A 24,390-nucleotide genomic window follows, 5' to 3' on the forward strand; every position below is an offset into this window, starting at 1 on the left:
TATTAAAAATTCATATTTTTCAATGCTTATATAACACTCAATTCTAAAGTTAGTCTCTTGAAACCAAGACTACTAGTTTAAGGTAATCATTCTTATTACTCATTGTTAACTTTCAAATATTTCATCGAAGCTAAGACTTCACAAACACATTGAAACATAATATTATTTGTTCATTTTATGTAAATATTAAAATTTTTAACATTTAACTGCTTATATAATACTTAATTTTCAAGATATTATTTAACCATTATACATATAAAATTACTATATTTTTTCAGATGGCAGAATAGCGAATCACTTAAAGTATGATGTGACAGGAATTAACATATTTACTACTTGAGAAAGTATCAACATCCTACGTTAAAACTATACAAGCAGATTCTGATTTTTATTATTATTATATGTGCTGTAAGTGTAATGTTTATTGAATCTATTTAATAGTCAATTAATACCAATGGTATAACAATGTTTCTGTCAAGATACCCTGACCAATAGATTCAGAAAACAATTCTAATATTCCATTGTTAACTTTCATGTATATCATTAAAGTCAACACTTCAAAAATAGTACAAAACATGATTTTATATCTTAATTTTCAACGCATATTAAAAATTCCGATTTTTATATGCTTATACAATACTCTATTCTCAAGTTAATCTCTTGAAACCTAGACTACTAGGTTAAGGTAATCATTCTAATTACTCATTGCTTACTTTCAAGTATATGATTAAAGCTTGGGTTTTATATACATATTGAAACATGATTTTATATTTTAATTTTCGACGGATATTAAAAGTTCATATTTTTAAATGCTTATAGAACACTCAATTCTCAAGTTAATTTCTTGAAACCAAGACTACTAGGTTAAGGTGGTCATTCTAATTACTAATTGCATACTTTCAAGTACATGATTAAAGCTTGGGTTTTATATACATATTGAAACATGATTTTATATTTTAATTTTCGACGGATATTAAAAGTTCATATTTTTAAATGCTTATAGAACACTCAATCCTCAAGTTAATTTCTTGAAACCAAGACTACTAGGTTAAGGTAGTCATTCTAATTACTAATTGCATACTTTCAAGTATATCATTAATGCTTGGGTTTTATATACATATTGAAACATGATTTTATATGTTAATTATTGATGAATATTAAATATTCATATTTTTAAATAATTATAGAACACTCAATTCTCAAGTTAGTTTCTTGAAACCAAGACTATTAGGTTAAGGTAATCATTCATATTACTCATTGTTAACTTTCAAGTATTTCATTAAAGCTTAGGGTTTATTTATACTATGAACCATGTTTTTATATGTTAATTATTGATGAATATTAAAAGTTCATATTTTTAAATGCTTATACTACACTCAATTCTCAAGTGAATCTCTTGAAACCTAGACTATTAGGTTAAGGTAATCATTATTATTACTCGTTGTTAACTTTCAAGTATTTCATTGAAGCTAAGACTTCACAAAAACATTGAAACATGATATTATTTGTTCATTTTATGTAAATATTAAAATTTTTAACATTTAACTGCTTATATAATACTTAATTTTCAAGATATTATTTAACCATTATACATATAAAATTACTATATTTTTTCAGATGGCAGAATAGCGAATCACTTAAAGTATGATGTGACAGGAATTAACATATTTACTACTTGAGAAAGTATCAACATCCTACGTTAAAACTATACAAGCAGATTCTTATTTTTATTATTATTATATGTGCTGTAAGTGTAATGTTTATTGAATCTATTTAATAGTCAATTAATACCAATGGTATAACAATGTTTCTGTCAAGATACCCTGACCAATAGATTCAGAAAACAATTCTAATATTCCATTGTTAACTTTCATGTATTTCATTAAAGTCAACACTTCAAAAATAGTACAAAACATGATTTTATATCTTAATTTTCAACGCATATTAAAAATTCCGATTTTTATATGCTTATACAACACTCAATTCTCAAGTTAATCTCTTGAAACCTAGACTACTAGGTTAAGGTAATCATTCTAATTACTCATTGCTTACTTTGAAGTATATGATTAAAGCTTGGGTTTTATATACATATTGAAACATGATTTTATATTTTAATTATTGACGAATATTAAAAGTTCATATTTTTAAATGCTTATAGTACATTCAATTCTCAAGTTAATCTCTTGAAACCTAGACTACTAGGTTAAGGTAATCATTCTAATTACTCATTGCTTACTTTCAAGTATATCATTAAAGCTTGGGTTTTATATACATATTGAAACATGATTTTATATTTTAATTTTCGACGAATATTAAAAATTCATATTTTTAAATAATTATAGAACACTCAATTATCAAGTTATTCTCTTGAAACCAAGACTATTAGGTTAAGGTAATCATTCATATTACTCATTGTTAACTTTCAAGTATTTCATTAAAGCTTAGATTTTATTTATACTATGAACCATGTTTTTATATGTAAATTATTGACGAATATTAAAAGTTCATATTTTTAAATGCTTATAGAACACTCAATTCTCAAGTTAATTTCTTGAAACCAAGACTACTAGGTTAAGGTAGTCTTTCTAATTACTAATTGCATACTTTCAAATATTTCATTGAAGCTAACACTTCACAAACACATTGAAACATAATACTATTTGTTCATTTTATGTTAATATTAAAATTTTTAACATTTAACTGCTTATATAATACTTAATTTTCAAGATATTATTTAACCATTATACATATAAAATGACTATATTTTTTCAGATGGCAGAAAAGCGAATCACTTAAAGTATTATGTAGCAGGAATTAACATATTTACTACTTAAGAAAGTATCAAAATCCTACGTTGAAACTATACAAGCAGATTCTGATTTTAATTATGGTTATATGTGCTGTAAGTGTAATGTTTATTAAATCTATTTTATAGTCAATTAATAGCAATGGTATATCAATATTTCTGTCAAGATACCCTGACCATTAGATTCAGAAAACAATTCTAATATTCCATTGTTAACTTTCATGTATTTCGTTAATGTCAACACTTCAAAATTAGTACAAAACATGATTTTATATCTTAATTTTCAACGCATATAAAAATTCCGATTTTTAAATGCTTATACAACACTCAATTCTAAAGTTAGTCTCTTGAAACTTAAACTATTAGATTAAGGTAACCATTCTTATTACTTATTGTTAACTTTCAAGTATTTCATTAAAGCTTAGGTTTTATATATACTATGAACCATGTTTTTATATTTTAATTTTTGACGAATATTAAAAGTTCATATTTTTAAATGCTTATAGAACATTCAATTCTCAAGTTAATCTCTTGAAACCTAGACTACTAGGTTAAGGTAATCATTCTAATTACTCATTGCTTACTTTCAAGTATATCATTAAAGCTTGGGTTTTATATACATATTGAAACATGATTTTATATTTTAATTTTCGACGAATATTAAAAATTCATATTTTTAAATAATTATAGAACACTCAATTATCAAGTTATTCTCTTGAAACCAAGACTATTAGGTTAAGGTAATCATTCATATTACTCATTGTTAACTTTCAAGTATTTCATTAAAGCTTGGGTTTTATATACATATTGAAACATGATTTTATATTTTAATTTTCGACGAATATTAAATATTCATATTTTTAAATAATTATAGAACACTCAATTCTCAAGTTAGTTTCTTGAAACCAAGACTATTAGGTTAAGGTAATCATTCATATTACTCATTGTTAACTTTCAAGTATTTCATTAAAGCTTAGGGTTTATTTATACTATGAACCATGTTTTTATATGTTAATTATTGATGAATATTAAAAGTTCATATTTTTAAATGCTTATACAACACTCAATTCTCAAGTGAATCTCTTGAAACCAAGACTATTAGGTTAAGGTAATCATTCTAATTACTAATTGCATACTTTCAAGTATATCATTAATGCTTGGGTTTTATATACATATTGAAACATGATTTTATATTTTAATTTTCGACGAATATTAAATATTCATATTTTTAAATAATTATATAACACTCAATTCTCAAGTTAGTTTCTTGAAACCAAGACTATTAGGTTAAGGTAATCATTCATATTACTCATTGTTAACTTTCAAGTATTTCATTAAAGCTTAGGGTTTATTTATACTATGAACCATGTTTTTATATGTAAATTATTGACGAATATTAAAAGTTCATATTTTTAAATGCTTATAGAACACTCAATTATCAAGTTAATTTCTTGAAACCAAGACTACTAGGTTAAGGTAGTCATTCTAATTACTAATTGCATACTTTCAATTATATCATTAAAGCTTAGGTTTTATTTATACTATGAACCATGTTTTTATATGTTAATTATTGATGAATATTAAAAGTTCATATTTTTAAATGCTTATACAACACTCAATTCTCAAGTGAATCTCTTGAAACCTAGACTATTAGGTTAAGGTAATCATTCTTATTACTCGTTGTTAACTTTCAAGTATTTCATTAAAGCTTTGGTTTTATATATACTATGAACCATGTTTTTATATCTTAATTTTTGACGAATATTAAAAATTCATATTTTTCAATGCTTATATAACACTCAATTCTAAAGTTAGTCTCTTGAAACCAAGACTACTAGTTTAAGGTAATCATTCTTATTACTCATTGCATACTTTCAAATATTTCATTGAAGCTAACACTTCACAAACACATTGAAACATAATACTTTTTGTTCATTTTATGTTAATATTAAAATTTTTAACATTTAACTGCTTATATAATACTTAATTTTCAAGATATTATTTAACCATTATACATATAAAATTACTATATTTTTTCAGATGGCAGAATAGCGAATCACTTAAAGTATGATGTGACAGGAATTAACATATTTACTACTTGAGAAAGTATCAACATCCTACGTTAAAACTATACAAGCAGATTCTGATTTTTATTATTATTATATGTGCTGTAAGTGTAATGTTTATTGAATCTATTTAATAGTCAATTAATACCAATGGTATAACAATGTTTCTGTCAAGATACCCTGACCAATAGATTCAGAAAACAATTCTAATATTCCATTGTTAACTTTCATGTATTTCATTAAAATCAACACTTCAAAAATAGTACAAAACATGATTTTATATCTTAATTTTCAACGCATATTAAAAATTCCGATTTTTATATGCTTATACAACACTCAATTCTCAAGTTAATCTCTTGAAACCTAGACTACTAGGTTAAGGTAATCATTCTAATTACTCATTGCTTACTTTCAAGTATATCATTAAAGCTTGGGTTTTATATACATATTGAAACATGATTTTATATTTTAATTATTGACGAATATTAAAAGTTCATATTTTTAACTGATTATATAATTCTCAATTCTCAAGTTTGTCTCTTGAAACATAGACTACTAGGTTAAGGTAATCATTCTAATTACTCATTGCTTACTTTCAAGTATATCATTAAAGCTTCGGTTTTTTATACATATTGAAACATGATTTTATATTTTAATTTTCGACAAATATTAAAAGTTCATATTTTTAAATGCTTATAGAACACTCAATTCTCAAGTTAATTTCTTGAAACCAAGACTACTAGGTTAAGGTAATCATTCTAATTACTAATTGCATACTTTCAAGTATATCATTAATGCTTGGGTTTTATATACATATTGAAACATGATTTTATATTTTAATTATTGACGAATATTAAAAGTTCATATTTTTAAATGCTTATAGTACATTCAATTCTCAAGTTAATTTCTTGAAACCAAGACTACTAGGTTAAGGTAGTCATTCTAATTACTAATTGCATACTTTCAAGTATATCATTAAAGCTTGGGTTTTATATACATATTGAAACATGATTTTATATTTTAATTTTCGACGAATATTAAAAATTCATATTTTTAAATAATTATAGAACACTCAATTATCAAGTTATTCTCTTGAAACCAAGACTATTAGGTTAAGGTAATCATTCATATTACTCATTGTTAACTTTCAAGTATTTCATTAAAGCTTTGGTTTTATATATACTATGAACCATGTTTTTATATCTTAATTTTTGACGAATATTAAAAATTCATATTTTTCAATGCTTATATAACACTCAATTCTAAAGTTAGTCTCTTGAAACCAAGACTACTAGTTTAAGGTAATCATTCTTATTACTCATTGTTAACTTTCAAATATTTCATCGAAGCTAAGACTTCACAAACACATTGAAACATAATATTATTTGTTCATTTTATGTAAATATTAAAATTTTTAACATTTAACTGCTTATATAATACTTAATTTTCAAGATATTATTTAACCATTATACATATAAAATTACTATATTTTTTCAGATGGCAGAATAGCGAATCACTTAAAGTATGATGTGACAGGAATTAACATATTTACTACTTGAGAAAGTATCAACATCCTACGTTAAAACTATACAAGCAGATTCTGATTTTTATTATTATTATATGTGCTGTAAGTGTAATGTTTATTGAATCTATTTAATAGTCAATTAATACCAATGGTATAACAATGTTTCTGTCAAGATACCCTGACCAATAGATTCAGAAAACAATTCTAATATTCCATTGTTAACTTTCATGTATATCATTAAAGTCAACACTTCAAAAATAGTACAAAACATGATTTTATATCTTAATTTTCAACGCATATTAAAAATTCCGATTTTTATATGCTTATACAATACTCTATTCTCAAGTTAATCTCTTGAAACCTAGACTACTAGGTTAAGGTAATCATTCTAATTACTCATTGCTTACTTTCAAGTATATGATTAAAGCTTGGGTTTTATATACATATTGAAACATGATTTTATATTTTAATTTTCGACGGATATTAAAAGTTCATATTTTTAAATGCTTATAGAACACTCAATTCTCAAGTTAATTTCTTGAAACCAAGACTACTAGGTTAAGGTGGTCATTCTAATTACTAATTGCATACTTTCAAGTACATGATTAAAGCTTGGGTTTTATATACATATTGAAACATGATTTTATATTTTAATTTTCGACGGATATTAAAAGTTCATATTTTTAAATGCTTATAGAACACTCAATCCTCAAGTTAATTTCTTGAAACCAAGACTACTAGGTTAAGGTAGTCATTCTAATTACTAATTACATACTTTCAAGTATATCATTAATGCTTGGGTTTTATATACATATTGAAACATGATTTTATATTTTAATTTTCGACGAATATTAAATATTCATATTTTTAAATAATTATAGAACACTCAATTATCAAGTTATTCTCTTGAAACCAAGACTATTAGGTTAAGGTAATCATTCATATTACTCATTGTTAACTTTCAAGTATTTCATTAAAGCTTAGGTTTTATTTATACTATGAACCATGTTTTTATATGTAAATTATTGACGAATATTAAAAGTTCATATTTTTAAATGCTTATAGAACACTCAATTCTCAAGTTAATTTCTTGAAACCAAGACTACTAGGTTAAGGTAGTCTTTCTAATTACTAATTGCATACTTTCAAATATTTCATTGAAGCTAACACTTCACAAACACATTGAAACATAATACTATTTGTTCATTTTATGTTAATATTAAAATTTTTAACATTTAACTGCTTATATAATACTTAATTTTCAAGATATTATTTAACCATTATACATATAAAATGACTATATTTTTTCAGATGGCAGAAAAGCGAATCACTTAAAGTATTATGTAGCAGGAATTAACATATTTACTACTTGAGAAAGTATCAAAATCCTACGTTGAAACTATACAAGCAGATTCTGATTTTAATTATGGTTATATGTGCTGTAAGTGTAATGTTTATTAAATCTATTTTATAGTCAATTAATAGCAATGGTATAACAATATTTCTGTCAAGATACCCTGACCATTAGATTCAGAAAACAATTCTAATATTCCATTGTTAACTTTCATGTATTTCGTTAATGTCAACACTTCAAAATTAGTACAAAACATGATTTTATATCTTAATTTTCAACGCATATAAAAATTCCGATTTTTAAATGCTTATACAACACTCAATTCTAAAGTTAGTCTCTTGAAACTTAAACTATTAGATTAAGGTAACCATTCTTATTACTTATTGTTAACTTTCAAGTATTTCATTAAAGCTTGGGTTTTATATACATATTGAAACATGATTTTATATTTTAATTTTCGACGAATATTAAATATTCATATTTTTAAATAATTATAGAACACTCAATTCTCAAGTTAGTTTCTTGAAACCAAGACTATTAGGTTAAGGTAATCATTCATATTACTCATTGTTAACTTTCAAATATTTCATTAAAGCTTAGGGTTTATTTATACTATGAACCATGTTTTTATATGTAAATTATTGACGAATATTAAAAGTTCATATTTTTAAATGCTTATAGAACACTCAATCCTCAAGTTAATTTCTTGAAACCAAGACTACTAGGTTAAGGTAGTCATTCTAATTACTAATTGCATACTTTCAAGTATATCATTAATGCTTGGGTTTTATATACATATTGAAACATGATTTTATATTTTAATTTTCGACGAATATTAAATATTCATATTTTTAAATAATTATAGAACACTCAATTATCAAGTTATTCTCTTGAAACCAAGACTATTAGGTTAAGGTAATCATTCATATTACTCATTGTTAACTTTCAAGTATTTCATTAAAGCTTAGGTTTTATTTATATTATGAACCATGTTTTTATATCTTAATTTTTGACGAATATTAAAAATTCATATTTTTCAATGCTTATATAACACTCAATTCTAAAGTTAGTCTCTTGAAACCAAGACTACTAGTTTAAGGTAATCATTCTTATTACTCATTGTTAACTTTCAAATATTTCATCGAAGCTAAGACTTCACAAACACATTGAAACATAATATTATTTGTTCATTTTATGTAAATATTAAAATTTTTAACATTTAACTGCTTATATAATACTTAATTTTCAAGATATAATTTAACCATTATACATATAAAATGACTATATTTTTTCAGATGGCAGAAAAGCGAATCACTTAAAGTATTATGTAGCAGGAATTAACATATTTACTACTTGAGAAAGTATCAAAATCCTACGTTGAAACTATACAAGCAGATTCTGATTTTAATTATGGTTATATGTGCTGTAAGTGTAATGTTTATTAAATCTATTTTATAGTCAATTAATAGCAATGGTATAACAATATTTCTGTCAAGATACCCTGACCATTAGATTCAGAAAACAATTCTAATATTCCATTGTTAACTTTCATGTATTTCGTTAATGTCAACACTTCAAAATTAGTACAAAACATGATTTTATATCTTAATTTTCAACGCATATAAAAATTCCGATTTTTAAATGCTTATACAACACTCAATTCTAAAGTTAGTCTCTTGAAACTTAAACTATTAGATTAAGGTAACCATTCTTATTACTTATTGTTAACTTTCAAGTATTGCATTAAAGCTTAGGTTTTATATATACTATGAACCATGTTTTTATATTTTAATTTTTGACGAATATTAAAAGTTCATATTTTTAAATGCTTATAGAACATTCAATTCTCAAGTTAATCTCTTGAAACCTAGACTACTAGGTTAAGGTAATCATTCTAATTACTCATTGCTTACTATCAAGTATATCATTAAAGCTTGGGTTTTATATACATATTGAAACATGATTTTATATTTTAATTTTCGACGAATATTAAAAATTCATATTTTTAAATAATTATAGAACACTCAATTATCAAGTTATTCTCTTGAAACCAAGACTATTAGGTTAAGGTAATCATTCATATTACTCATTGTTAACTTTCAAGTATTTCATTAAAGCTTTGGTTTTATATATACTATGAACCATGTTTTTATATCTTAATTTTTGACGAATATTAAAAATTCATATTTTTCAATGCTTATATAACACTCAATTCTAAAGTTAGTCTCTTGAAACCAAGACTACTAGTTTAAGGTAATCATTCTTATTACTCATTGTTAACTTTCAAATATTTCATCGAAGCTAAGACTTCACAAACACATTGAAACATAATATTATTTGTTCATTTTATGTAAATATTAAAATTTTTAACATTTAACTGCTTATATAATACTTAATTTTCAAGATATTATTTAACCATTATACATATAAAATTACTATATTTTTTCAGATGGCAGAATAGCGAATCACTTAAAGTATGATGTGACAGGAATTAACATATTTACTACTTGAGAAAGTATCAACATCCTACGTTAAAACTATACAAGCAGATTCTGATTTTTATTATTATTATATGTGCTGTAAGTGTAATGTTTATTGAATCTATTTAATAGTCAATTAATACCAATGGTATAACAATGTTTCTGTCAAGATACCCTGACCAATAGATTCAGAAAACAATTCTAATATTCCATTGTTAACTTTCATGTATATCATTAAAGTCAACACTTCAAAAATAGTACAAAACATGATTTTATATCTTAATTTTCAACGCATATTAAAAATTCCGATTTTTATATGCTTATACAATACTCTATTCTCAAGTTAATCTCTTGAAACCTAGACTACTAGGTTAAGGTAATCATTCTAATTACTCATTGCTTACTTTCAAGTATATGATTAAAGCTTGGGTTTTATATACATATTGAAACATGATTTTATATTTTAATTTTCGACGGATATTAAAAGTTCATATTTTTAAATGCTTATAGAACACTCAATTCTCAAGTTAATTTCTTGAAACCAAGACTACTAGGTTAAGGTGGTCATTCTAATTACTAATTGCATACTTTCAAGTACATGATTAAAGCTTGGGTTTTATATACATATTGAAACATGATTTTATATTTTAATTTTCGACGGATATTAAAAGTTCATATTTTTAAATGCTTATAGAACACTCAATCCTCAAGTTAATTTCTTGAAACCAAGACTACTAGGTTAAGGTAGTCATTCTAATTACTAATTGCATACTTTCAAGTATATCATTAATGCTTGGGTTTTATATACATATTGAAACATGATTTTATATGTTAATTATTGATGAATATTAAATATTCATATTTTTAAATAATTATAGAACACTCAATTCTCAAGTTAGTTTCTTGAAACCAAGACTATTAGGTTAAGGTAATCATTCATATTACTCATTGTTAACTTTCAAGTATTTCATTAAAGCTTAGGGTTTATTTATACTATGAACCATGTTTTTATATGTTAATTATTGATGAATATTAAAAGTTCATATTTTTAAATGCTTATACTACACTCAATTCTCAAGTGAATCTCTTGAAACCTAGACTATTAGGTTAAGGTAATCATTATTATTACTCGTTGTTAACTTTCAAGTATTTCATTGAAGCTAAGACTTCACAAAAACATTGAAACATGATATTATTTGTTCATTTTATGTAAATATTAAAATTTTTAACATTTAACTGCTTATATAATACTTAATTTTCAAGATATTATTTAACCATTATACATATAAAATTACTATATTTTTTCAGATGGCAGAATAGCGAATCACTTAAAGTATGATGTGACAGGAATTAACATATTTACTACTTGAGAAAGTATCAACATCCTACGTTAAAACTATACAAGCAGATTCTTATTTTTATTATTATTATATGTGCTGTAAGTGTAATGTTTATTGAATCTATTTAATAGTCAATTAATACCAATGGTATAACAATGTTTCTGTCAAGATACCCTGACCAATAGATTCAGAAAACAATTCTAATATTCCATTGTTAACTTTCATGTATTTCATTAAAGTCAACACTTCAAAAATAGTACAAAACATGATTTTATATCTTAATTTTCAACGCATATTAAAAATTCCGATTTTTATATGCTTATACAACACTCAATTCTCAAGTTAATCTCTTGAAACCTAGACTACTAGGTTAAGGTAATCATTCTAATTACTCATTGCTTACTTTGAAGTATATGATTAAAGCTTGGGTTTTATATACATATTGAAACATGATTTTATATTTTAATTATTGACGAATATTAAAAGTTCATATTTTTAAATGCTTATAGTACATTCAATTCTCAAGTTAATCTCTTGAAACCTAGACTACTAGGTTAAGGTAATCATTCTAATTACTCATTGCTTACTTTCAAGTATATCATTAAAGCTTGGGTTTTATATACATATTGAAACATGATTTTATATTTTAATTTTCGACGAATATTAAAAATTCATATTTTTAAATAATTATAGAACACTCAATTATCAAGTTATTCTCTTGAAACCAAGACTATTAGGTTAAGGTAATCATTCATATTACTCATTGTTAACTTTCAAGTATTTCATTAAAGCTTAGATTTTATTTATACTATGAACCATGTTTTTATATGTAAATTATTGACGAATATTAAAAGTTCATATTTTTAAATGCTTATAGAACACTCAATTCTCAAGTTAATTTCTTGAAACCAAGACTACTAGGTTAAGGTAGTCTTTCTAATTACTAATTGCATACTTTCAAATATTTCATTGAAGCTAACACTTCACAAACACATTGAAACATAATACTATTTGTTCATTTTATGTTAATATTAAAATTTTTAACATTTAACTGCTTATATAATACTTAATTTTCAAGATATTATTTAACCATTATACATATAAAATGACTATATTTTTTCAGATGGCAGAAAAGCGAATCACTTAAAGTATTATGTAGCAGGAATTAACATATTTACTACTTAAGAAAGTATCAAAATCCTACGTTGAAACTATACAAGCAGATTCTGATTTTAATTATGGTTATATGTGCTGTAAGTGTAATGTTTATTAAATCTATTTTATAGTCAATTAATAGCAATGGTATATCAATATTTCTGTCAAGATACCCTGACCATTAGATTCAGAAAACAATTCTAATATTCCATTGTTAACTTTCATGTATTTCGTTAATGTCAACACTTCAAAATTAGTACAAAACATGATTTTATATCTTAATTTTCAACGCATATAAAAATTCCGATTTTTAAATGCTTATACAACACTCAATTCTAAAGTTAGTCTCTTGAAACTTAAACTATTAGATTAAGGTAACCATTCTTATTACTTATTGTTAACTTTCAAGTATTTCATTAAAGCTTAGGTTTTATATATACTATGAACCATGTTTTTATATTTTAATTTTTGACGAATATTAAAAGTTCATATTTTTAAATGCTTATAGAACATTCAATTCTCAAGTTAATCTCTTGAAACCTAGACTACTAGGTTAAGGTAATCATTCTAATTACTCATTGCTTACTTTCAAGTATATGATTAAAGCTTGGGTTTTATATACATATTGAAACATGATTTTATATTTTAATTTTCGACGGATATTAAAAGTTCATATTTTTAAATGCTTATAGAACACTCAATTCTCAAGTTAATTTCTTGAAACCAAGACTACTAGGTTAAGGTGGTCATTCTAATTACTAATTGCATACTTTCAAGTACATGATTAAAGCTTGGGTTTTATATACATATTGAAACATGATTTTATATTTTAATTTTCGACGGATATTAAAAGTTCATATTTTTAAATGCTTATAGAACACTCAATCCTCAAGTTAATTTCTTGAAACCAAGACTACTAGGTTAAGGTAGTCATTCTAATTACTAATTACATACTTTCAAGTATATCATTAATGCTTGGGTTTTATATACATATTGAAACATGATTTTATATTTTAATTTTCGACGAATATTAAATATTCATATTTTTAAATAATTATAGAACACTCAATTATCAAGTTATTCTCTTGAAACCAAGACTATTAGGTTAAGGTAATCATTCATATTACTCATTGTTAACTTTCAAGTATTTCATTAAAGCTTAGGTTTTATTTATACTATGAACCATGTTTTTATATGTAAATTATTGACGAATATTAAAAGTTCATATTTTTAAATGCTTATAGAACACTCAATTCTCAAGTTAATTTCTTGAAACCAAGACTACTAGGTTAAGGTAGTCTTTCTAATTACTAATTGCATACTTTCAAATATTTCATTGAAGCTAACACTTCACAAACACATTGAAACATAATACTATTTGTTCATTTTATGTTAATATTAAAATTTTTAACATTTAACTGCTTATATAATACTTAATTTTCAAGATATTATTTAACCATTATACATATAAAATGACTATATTTTTTCAGATGGCAGAAAAGCGAATCACTTAAAGTATTATGTAGCAGGAATTAACATATTTACTACTTGAGAAAGTATCAAAATCCTACGTTGAAACTATACAAGCAGATTCTGATTTTAATTATGGTTATATGTGCTGTAAGTGTAATGTTTATTAAATCTATTTTATAGTCAATTAATAGCAATGGTATAACAATATTTCTGTCAAGATACCCTGACCATTAGATTCAGAAAACAATTCTAATATTCCATTGTTAACTTTCATGTATTTCGTTAATGTCAACACTTCAAAATTAGTACAAAACATGATTTTATATCTTAATTTTCAACGCATATAAAAATTCCGATTTTTAAATGCTTATACAACACTCAATTCTAAAGTTAGTCTCTTGAAACTTAAACTATTAGATTAAGGTAACCATTCTTATTACTTATTGTTAACTTTCAAGTATTTCATTAAAGCTTGGGTTTTATATACATATTGAAACATGATTTTATATTTTAATTTTCGACGAATATTAAATATTCATATTTTTAAATAATTATAGAACACTCAATTCTCAAGTTAGTTTCTTGAAACCAAGACTATTAGGTTAAGGTAATCATTCATATTACTCATTGTTAACTTTCAAATATTTCATTAAAGCTTAGGGTTTATTTATACTATGAACCATGTTTTTATATGTAAATTATTGACGAATATTAAAAGTTCATATTTTTAAATGCTTATAGAACACTCAATCCTCAAGTTAATTTCTTGAAACCAAGACTACTAGGTTAAGGTAGTCATTCTAATTACTAATTGCATACTTTCAAGTATATCATTAATGCTTGGGTTTTATATACATATTGAAACATGATTTTATATTTTAATTTTCGACGAATATTAAATATTCATATTTTTAAATAATTATAGAACACTCAATTATCAAGTTATTCTCTTGAAACCAAGACTATTAGGTTAAGGTAATCATTCATATTACTCATTGTTAACTTTCAAGTATTTCATTAAAGCTTAGGTTTTATTTATATTATGAACCATGTTTTTATATCTTAATTTTTGACGAATATTAAAAATTCATATTTTTCAATGCTTATATAACACTCAATTCTAAAGTTAGTCTCTTGAAACCAAGACTACTAGTTTAAGGTAATCATTCTTATTACTCATTGTTAACTTTCAAATATTTCATCGAAGCTAAGACTTCACAAACACATTGAAACATAATATTATTTGTTCATTTTATGTAAATATTAAAATTTTTAACATTTAACTGCTTATATAATACTTAATTTTCAAGATATAATTTAACCATTATACATATAAAATGACTATATTTTTTCAGATGGCAGAAAAGCGAATCACTTAAAGTATTATGTAGCAGGAATTAACATATTTACTACTTGAGAAAGTATCAAAATCCTACGTTGAAACTATACAAGCAGATTCTGATTTTAATTATGGTTATATGTGCTGTAAGTGTAATGTTTATTAAATCTATTTTATAGTCAATTAATAGCAATGGTATAACAATATTTCTGTCAAGATACCCTGACCATTAGATTCAGAAAACAATTCTAATATTCCATTGTTAACTTTCATGTATTTCGTTAATGTCAACACTTCAAAATTAGTACAAAACATGATTTTATATCTTAATTTTCAACGCATATAAAAATTCCGATTTTTAAATGCTTATACAACACTCAATTCTAAAGTTAGTCTCTTGAAACTTAAACTATTAGATTAAGGTAACCATTCTTATTACTTATTGTTAACTTTCAAGTATTGCATTAAAGCTTAGGTTTTATATATACTATGAACCATGTTTTTATATTTTAATTTTTGACGAATATTAAAAGTTCATATTTTTAAATGCTTATAGAACATTCAATTCTCAAGTTAATCTCTTGAAACCTAGACTACTAGGTTAAGGTAATCATTCTAATTACTCATTGCTTACTATCAAGTATATCATTAAAGCTTGGGTTTTATATACATATTGAAACATGATTTTATATTTTAATTTTCGACGAATATTAAAAATTCATATTTTTAAATAATTATAGAACACTCAATTATCAAGTTATTCTCTTGAAACCAAGACTATTAGGTTAAGGTAATCATTCATATTACTCATTGTTAACTTTCAAGTATTTCATTAAAGCTTTGGTTTTATATATACTATGAACCATGTTTTTATATCTTAATTTTTGACGAATATTAAAAATTCATATTTTTCAATGCTTATATAACACTCAATTCTAAAGTTAGTCTCTTGAAACCAAGACTACTAGTTTAAGGTAATCATTCTTATTACTCATTGTTAACTTTCAAATATTTCATCGAAGCTAAGACTTCACAAACACATTGAAACATAATATTATTTGTTCATTTTATGTAAATATTAAAATTTTTAACATTTAACTGCTTATATAATACTTAATTTTCAAGATATTATTTAACCATTATACATATAAAATTACTATATTTTTTCAGATGGCAGAATAGCGAATCACTTAAAGTATGATGTGACAGGAATTAACATATTTACTACTTGAGAAAGTATCAACATCCTACGTTAAAACTATACAAGCAGATTCTGATTTTTATTATTATTATATGTGCTGTAAGTGTAATGTTTATTGAATCTATTTAATAGTCAATTAATACCAATGGTATAACAATGTTTCTGTCAAGATACCCTGACCAATAGATTCAGAAAACAATTCTAATATTCCATTGTTAACTTTCATGTATATCATTAAAGTCAACACTTCAAAAATAGTACAAAACATGATTTTATATCTTAATTTTCAACGCATATTAAAAATTCCGATTTTTATATGCTTATACAATACTCTATTCTCAAGTTAATCTCTTGAAACCTAGACTACTAGGTTAAGGTAATCATTCTAATTACTCATTGCTTACTTTCAAGTATATGATTAAAGCTTGGGTTTTATATACATATTGAAACATGATTTTATATTTTAATTTTCGACGGATATTAAAAGTTCATATTTTTAAATGCTTATAGAACACTCAATTCTCAAGTTAATTTCTTGAAACCAAGACTACTAGGTTAAGGTGGTCATTCTAATTACTAATTGCATACTTTCAAGTACATGATTAAAGCTTGGGTTTTATATACATATTGAAACATGATTTTATATTTTAATTTTCGACGGATATTAAAAGTTCATATTTTTAAATGCTTATAGAACACTCAATCCTCAAGTTAATTTCTTGAAACCAAGACTACTAGGTTAAGGTAGTCATTCTAATTACTAATTGCATACTTTCAAGTATATCATTAATGCTTGGGTTTTATATACATATTGAAACATGATTTTATATGTTAATTATTGATGAATATTAAATATTCATATTTTTAAATAATTATAGAACACTCAATTCTCAAGTTAGTTTCTTGAAACCAAGACTATTAGGTTAAGGTAATCATTCATATTACTCATTGTTAACTTTCAAGTATTTCATTAAAGCTTAGGGTTTATTTATACTATGAACCATGTTTTTATATGTTAATTATTGATGAATATTAAAAGTTCATATTTTTAAATGCTTATACTACACTCAATTCTCAAGTGAATCTCTTGAAACCTAGACTATTAGGTTAAGGTAATCATTATTATTACTCGTTGTTAACTTTCAAGTATTTCATTGAAGCTAAGACTTCACAAAAACATTGAAACATGATATTATTTGTTCATTTTATGTAAATATTAAAATTTTTAACATTTAACTGCTTATATAATACTTAATTTTCAAGATATTATTTAACCATTATACATATAAAATTACTATATTTTTTCAGATGGCAGAATAGCGAATCACTTAAAGTATGATGTGACAGGAATTAACATATTTACTACTTGAGAAAGTATCAACATCCTACGTTAAAACTATACAAGCAGATTCTTATTTTTATTATTATTATATGTGCTGTAAGTGTAATGTTTATTGAATCTATTTAATAGTCAATTAATACCAATGGTATAACAATGTTTCTGTCAAGATACCCTGACCAATAGATTCAGAAAACAATTCTAATATTCCATTGTTAACTTTCATGTATTTCATTAAAGTCAACACTTCAAAAATAGTACAAAACATGATTTTATATCTTAATTTTCAACGCATATTAAAAATTCCGATTTTTATATGCTTATACAACACTCAATTCTCAAGTTAATCTCTTGAAACCTAGACTACTAGGTTAAGGTAATCATTCTAATTACTCATTGCTTACTTTGAAGTATATGATTAAAGCTTGGGTTTTATATACATATTGAAACATGATTTTATATTTTAATTATTGACGAATATTAAAAGTTCATATTTTTAAATGCTTATAGTACATTCAATTCTCAAGTTAATCTCTTGAAACCTAGACTACTAGGTTAAGGTAATCATTCTAATTACTCATTGCTTACTTTCAAGTATATCATTAAAGCTTGGGTTTTATATACATATTGAAACATGATTTTATATTTTAATTTTCGACGAATATTAAAAATTCATATTTTTAAATAATTATAGAACACTCAATTATCAAGTTATTCTCTTGAAACCAAGACTATTAGGTTAAGGTAATCATTCATATTACTCATTGTTAACTTTCAAGTATTTCATTAAAGCTTAGATTTTATTTATACTATGAACCATGTTTTTATATGTAAATTATTGACGAATATTAAAAGTTCATATTTTTAAATGCTTATAGAACACTCAATTCTCAAGTTAATTTCTTGAAACCAAGACTACTAGGTTAAGGTAGTCTTTCTAATTACTAATTGCATACTTTCAAATATTTCATTGAAGCTAACACTTCACAAACACATTGAAACATAATACTATTTGTTCATTTTATGTTAATATTAAAATTTTTAACATTTAACTGCTTATATAATACTTAATTTTCAAGATATTATTTAACCATTATACATATAAAATGACTATATTTTTTCAGATGGCAGAAAAGCGAATCACTTAAAGTATTATGTAGCAGGAATTAACATATTTACTACTTAAGAAAGTATCAAAATCCTACGTTGAAACTATACAAGCAGATTCTGATTTTAATTATGGTTATATGTGCTGTAAGTGTAATGTTTATTAAATCTATTTTATAGTCAATTAATAGCAATGGTATATCAATATTTCTGTCAAGATACCCTGACCATTAGATTCAGAAAACAATTCTAATATTCCATTGTTAACTTTCATGTATTTCGTTAATGTCAACACTTCAAAATTAGTACAAAACATGATTTTATATCTTAATTTTCAACGCATATAAAAATTCCGATTTTTAAATGCTTATACAACACTCAATTCTAAAGTTAGTCTCTTGAAACTTAAACTATTAGATTAAGGTAACCATTCTTATTACTTATTGTTAACTTTCAAGTATTTCATTAAAGCTTAGGTTTTATATATACTATGAACCATGTTTTTATATTTTAATTTTTGACGAATATTAAAAGTTCATATTTTTAAATGCTTATAGAACATTCAATTCTCAAGTTAATCTCTTGAAACCTAGACTACTAGGTTAAGGTAATCATTCTAATTACTCATTGCTTACTTTCAAGTATATCATTAAAGCTTGGGTTTTATATACATATTGAAACATGATTTTATATTTTAATTTTCGACGAATATTAAAAATTCATATTTTTAAATAATTATAGAACACTCAATTATCAAGTTATTCTCTTGAAACCAAGACTATTAGGTTAAGGTAATCATTCATATTACTCATTGTTAACTTTCAAGTATTTCATTAAAGCTTGGGTTTTATATACATATTGAAACATGATTTTATATTTTAATTTTCGACGAATATTAAATATTCATATTTTTAAATAATTATAGAACACTCAATTCTCAAGTTAGTTTCTTGAAACCAAGACTATTAGGTTAAGGTAATCATTCATATTACTCATTGTTAACTTTCAAGTATTTCATTAAAGCTTAGGGTTTATTTATACTATGAACCATGTTTTTATATGTTAATTATTGATGAATATTAAAAGTTCATATTTTTAAATGCTTATACAACACTCAATTCTCAAGTGAATCTCTTGAAACCAAGACTATTAGGTTAAGGTAATCATTCTAATTACTAATTGCATACTTTCAAGTATATCATTAATGCTTGGGTTTTATATACATATTGAAACATGATTTTATATTTTAATTTTCGACGAATATTAAATATTCATATTTTTAAATAATTATATAACACTCAATTCTCAAGTTAGTTTCTTGAAACCAAGACTATTAGGTTAAGGTAATCATTCATATTACTCATTGTTAACTTTCAAGTATTTCATTAAAGCTTAGGGTTTATTTATACTATGAACCATGTTTTTATATGTAAATTATTGACGAATATTAAAAGTTCATATTTTTAAATGCTTATAGAACACTCAATTATCAAGTTAATTTCTTGAAACCAAGACTACTAGGTTAAGGTAGTCATTCTAATTACTAATTGCATACTTTCAATTATATCATTAAAGCTTAGGTTTTATTTATACTATGAACCATGTTTTTATATGTTAATTATTGATGAATATTAAAAGTTCATATTTTTAAATGCTTATACAACACTCAATTCTCAAGTGAATCTCTTGAAACCTAGACTATTAGGTTAAGGTAATCATTCTTATTACTCGTTGTTAACTTTCAAGTATTTCATTAAAGCTTTGGTTTTATATATACTATGAACCATGTTTTTATATCTTAATTTTTGACGAATATTAAAAATTCATATTTTTCAATGCTTATATAACACTCAATTCTAAAGTTAGTCTCTTGAAACCAAGACTACTAGTTTAAGGTAATCATTCTTATTACTCATTGCATACTTTCAAATATTTCATTGAAGCTAACACTTCACAAACACATTGAAACATAATACTTTTTGTTCATTTTATGTTAATATTAAAATTTTTAACATTTAACTGCTTATATAATACTTAATTTTCAAGATATTATTTAACCATTATACATATAAAATTACTATATTTTTTCAGATGGCAGAATAGCGAATCACTTAAAGTATGATGTGACAGGAATTAACATATTTACTACTTGAGAAAGTATCAACATCCTACGTTAAAACTATACAAGCAGATTCTGATTTTTATTATTATTATATGTGCTGTAAGTGTAATGTTTATTGAATCTATTTAATAGTCAATTAATACCAATGGTATAACAATGTTTCTGTCAAGATACCCTGACCAATAGATTCAGAAAACAATTCTAATATTCCATTGTTAACTTTCATGTATTTCATTAAATCAACACTTCAAAAATAGTACAAAACATGATTTTATATCTTAATTTTCAACGCATATTAAAAATTCCGATTTTTATATGCTTATACAACACTCAATTCTCAAGTTAATCTCTTGAAACCTAGACTACTAGGTTAAGGTAATCATTCTAATTACTCATTGCTTACTTTCAAGTATATCATTAAAGCTTGGGTTTTATATACATATTGAAACATGATTTTATATTTTAATTATTGACGAATATTAAAAGTTCATATTTTTAACTGATTATATAATTCTCAATTCTCAAGTTTGTCTCTTGAAACATAGACTACTAGGTTAAGGTAATCATTCTAATTACTCATTGCTTACTTTCAAGTATATCATTAAAGCTTCGGTTTTTTATACATATTGAAACATGATTTTATATTTTAATTTTCGACAAATATTAAAAGTTCATATTTTTAAATGCTTATAGAACACTCAATTCTCAAGTTAATTTCTTGAAACCAAGACTACTAGGTTAAGGTAATCATTCTAATTACTAATTGCATACTTTCAAGTATATCATTAATGCTTGGGTTTTATATACATATTGAAACATGATTTTATATTTTAATTATTGACGAATATTAAAAGTTCATATTTTTAAATGCTTATAGTACATTCAATTCTCAAGTTAATTTCTTGAAACCAAGACTACTAGGTTAAGGTAGTCATTCTAATTACTAATTGCATACTTTCAAGTATATCATTAAAGCTTGGGTTTTATATACATATTGAAACATGATTTTATATTTTAATTTTCGACGAATATTAAAATTCATATTTTTAAATAATTATAGAACACTCAATTATCAAGTTATTCTCTTGAAACCAAGACTATTAGGTTAAGGTAATCATTCATATTACTCATTGTTAACTTTCAAGTATTTCATTAAAGCTTAGGTTTTATTTATACTATGAACCATGTTTTTATATCTTAATTTTTGACGAATATTAAAAATTCATATTTTTCAATGCTTATATAACACTCAATTCTAAAGTTAGTCTCTTGAAACCAAGACTACTAGTTTAAGGTAATCATTCTTATTACTCATTGTTAACTTTCAAATATTTCATCGAAGCTAAGACTTCACAAACACATTGAAACATAATATTATTTGTTCATTTTATGTAAATATTAAAATTTTTAACATTTAACTGCTTATATAATACTTAATTTTCAAGATATAATTTAACCATTATACATATAAAATGACTATATTTTTTCAGATGGCAGAAAAGCGAATCACTTAAAGTATTATGTAGCAGGAATTAACATATTTACTACTTGAGAAAGTATCAAAATCCTACGTTGAAACTATACAAGCAGATTCTGATTTTAATTATGGTTATATGTGCTGTAAGTGTAATGTTTATTAAATCTATTTTATAGTCAATTAATAGCAATGGTATAACAATATTTCTGTCAAGATACCCTGACCATTAGATTCAGAAAACAATTCTAATATTCCATTGTTAACTTTCATGTATTTCGTTAATGTCAACACTTCAAAATTAGTACAAAACATGATTTTATATCTTAATTTTCAACGCATATAAAAATTCCGATTTTTATATGCTTATACAATACTCTATTCTCAAGTTAATCTCTTGAAACCTAGACTACTAGGTTAAGGTAATCATTCTAATTACTCATTGCTTACTTTCAAGTATATGCATTAAAGCTTGGGTTTTATATACATATTGAAACATGATTTTATATTTTAATTTTGACGAATATTAAAAGTTCATATTTTTAAATGCTTATAGAACACTCAATTCTCAAGTTAATTCTTGAAACCAAGACTACTAGGTTAAGGTAATCATTCTAATTACTCATTGCTTACTTTCAAGTATATCATTAAAGCTTGGGTTTTATATACATATTGAAACATGATTTTATATTTTAATTTTCGACGAATATTAAAAGTTCATATTTTTAAATGCTTATAGAACACTCAATTCTCAAGTTAATTTCTTGAAACCAAGACTACTAGGTTAAGGTAATCATTCTAATTACTCATTGCATACTTTCAAGTATATCATTAAAGCTTGGGTTTTATATACATATTGAAACATGATTTTATATTTTAATTTTCGACGAATATTAAAATTCATATTTTTAAATAATTATAGAACACTCAATTATCAAGTTATTCTCTTGAAACCAAGACTATTAGGTTAAGGTAATCATTCATATTACTCATTGTTAACTTTCAAGTATTTCATTAAAGCTTAGGTTTTATTTATACTATGAACCATGTTTTTATATTTAAATTTTGACGAATATTAAAAGTTCATATTTTTAAATGCTTATAGAACACTCAATTCTCAAGTTAATTTCTTGAAACCAAGACTACTAGGTTAAGGTAGTCATTTCTATTACTAATTGCATACTTTCAAATATTTCATTGAAGCTAACACTTCACAAACACATTGAAACATAATACTATTTGTTCATTTTATGTTAATATTAAAATTTTTAACATTTAACTGCTTATATAATACTTAATTTTCAAGATATTATTTAACCATTATACATATAAAATGACTATATTTTTTCAGATGGCAGAAAAGCGAATCACTTAAAGTATTATGTAGCAGGAATTAACATATTTACTACTTGAGAAAGTATCAAAATCCTACGTTGAAACTATACAAGCAGATTCTGATTTTAATTATGGTTATATGTGCTGTAAGTGTAATGTTTATTAAATCTATTTTATAGTCAATTAATAGCAATGGTATAACAATGTTTCTGTCAAGATACCCTGACCAATAGATTCAGAAAACAATTCTAATATTCCATTGTTACTTTCATGT

General features: G+C 23.9%; 3 long non-coding RNA genes across 6 annotated transcripts; all 3 read left to right on the plus strand.

Moving 5' to 3' along the window:
* The first annotated feature begins 355 nt into the window (after positions 1-355).
* Positions 356-7,754, plus strand: LOC113559253. Of its 2 annotated transcripts, none has more exons than XR_003405923.1 (3): positions 356-408; positions 2,773-2,902; positions 7,709-7,754. It is a non-coding gene; the product is annotated as an uncharacterized LOC113559253 (long non-coding RNA). The 2 variants fall into 2 exon arrangements; XR_003405922.1 differs by lacking the exon at positions 7,709-7,754 and adding an exon at positions 4,847-4,903.
* Positions 7,755-10,277: 2,523 nt separating this feature from the next.
* On the plus strand, positions 10,278-16,765 carry LOC113559115. Of its 2 annotated transcripts, none has more exons than XR_003405871.1 (3): positions 10,278-10,330; positions 12,695-12,824; positions 16,709-16,765. It is a non-coding gene; the product is annotated as an uncharacterized LOC113559115 (long non-coding RNA). The 2 variants fall into 2 exon arrangements; XR_003405872.1 differs by lacking the exon at positions 16,709-16,765 and adding an exon at positions 14,217-14,262.
* A 20-nt stretch (positions 16,766-16,785) lies between these two features.
* Positions 16,786-22,843, plus strand: LOC113559116. 2 transcript variants are annotated; one of them, XR_003405874.1, is made up of 3 exons: positions 16,786-16,838; positions 19,203-19,332; positions 22,798-22,843. It is a non-coding gene; the product is annotated as an uncharacterized LOC113559116 (long non-coding RNA). The 2 variants fall into 2 exon arrangements; XR_003405873.1 differs by lacking the exon at positions 22,798-22,843 and adding an exon at positions 21,277-21,333.
* The last annotated feature ends 1,547 nt before the right edge of the window (positions 22,844-24,390 follow it).

This window comes from Rhopalosiphum maidis, chromosome 3 (assembly GCF_003676215.2).
Source record: "Rhopalosiphum maidis isolate BTI-1 chromosome 3, ASM367621v3, whole genome shotgun sequence".
NCBI classification, from domain to species: domain Eukaryota; kingdom Metazoa; phylum Arthropoda; class Insecta; order Hemiptera; family Aphididae; genus Rhopalosiphum; species Rhopalosiphum maidis.